This window comes from Cryptotermes secundus, unplaced genomic scaffold (assembly GCF_002891405.2).
Source record: "Cryptotermes secundus unplaced genomic scaffold, Csec_1.0 scaffold171, whole genome shotgun sequence".
In the NCBI taxonomy this organism is placed as follows: Eukaryota; Metazoa; Arthropoda; class Insecta; order Blattodea; family Kalotermitidae; genus Cryptotermes; species Cryptotermes secundus.
This window is the reverse complement of record NW_019726223.1, coordinates 621983-622976: the sequence shown is the minus strand read 5'-3', so window position 1 is coordinate 622976 and position 994 is coordinate 621983. Positions and strand designations below refer to the sequence as shown.

The 994-nt window shown below is 37.8% G+C and overlaps 1 pseudogene; it reads right to left on the bottom strand.

The window, feature by feature from the left end:
* Window positions 1-875: 875 nt before the first annotated feature.
* On the bottom strand, window positions 876-994 carry LOC111863945 (annotated as a pseudogene).

The window sequence follows — 994 nt, the reverse complement described above, 5'->3', positions numbered from 1 at the left end:
AAAACAGAGAATAAACTGCTGATAATATTCAATATAATGTCAAGAACTGTGATTCAATCATATACAGTATTTGTACAGGTGCTTGTAAACATTTTATTTTAGTCTCCCACTGAAAGAACTATACTGAGGCCATAGAAGACAGTTCCATGACACAATCCCCTCCACATCTCACTCAAGCTGTTACATTTTCACCTTTTGTCATCTGGCTATTTGGTTCACATCAATGTTGGTGATGATAAACTTTGCTAGCAACAAACTCTTGCAGCTGTTTGACATAGGCCAGGGGAAGTTGCAAGGTAATATGGCAGTATGCAAAAAATGGAAAGCCTTGAATGCCATGATGATATCCAGCATCCATGTGTCTTCTGTGTCCTCAGTAAGGTAACTTTCTATTTATTTTTTCCCCCATTTGTGAACCTTTCCTTGTGATGTTATTAATGTTTGTATTATGAATCTTATATTGAGAATCAAATAGTGTATAGCCAAGCATTTGTCAAATATCTTTATACATACAGTGGGACACCCAATTTAAAGTTTCTTCAAAGATCGCTGGATCTGAACACTTAAACTCGGGAAAATCTTGAATGAAAGTTATGTAGCACTGAGTTCACTGATGTAGGATCACTAAAATTGAACATTAAATGAGAAAATCATATATCAAGGAACATTAAAAACATTAAATGAGGGTTTCACTGTATTTTGAAGCACAGGTGATACTCATCATATGTGGGGATTGCATGCCTGAATGTCACATATATCAGTATCTATGTATCTACAGCCCTTGTGGACCTCGGCTGCTTTTTCAGTTTCTTAATCCATACAAAGGTGGTAGGCCTCCTTGGATTGGGGATCAGCATGTCACAAGGCAAAAGAAATGCCAACAGCACTTGGTGCTCCAAAGCGGTCACCTATCCAAGTATTAACCAAGCTCAGTGTTGCTTAACTTCAGTGGTTGGATGAGAACCGGTGTTTTCAATACGGTATGGCTATTGGC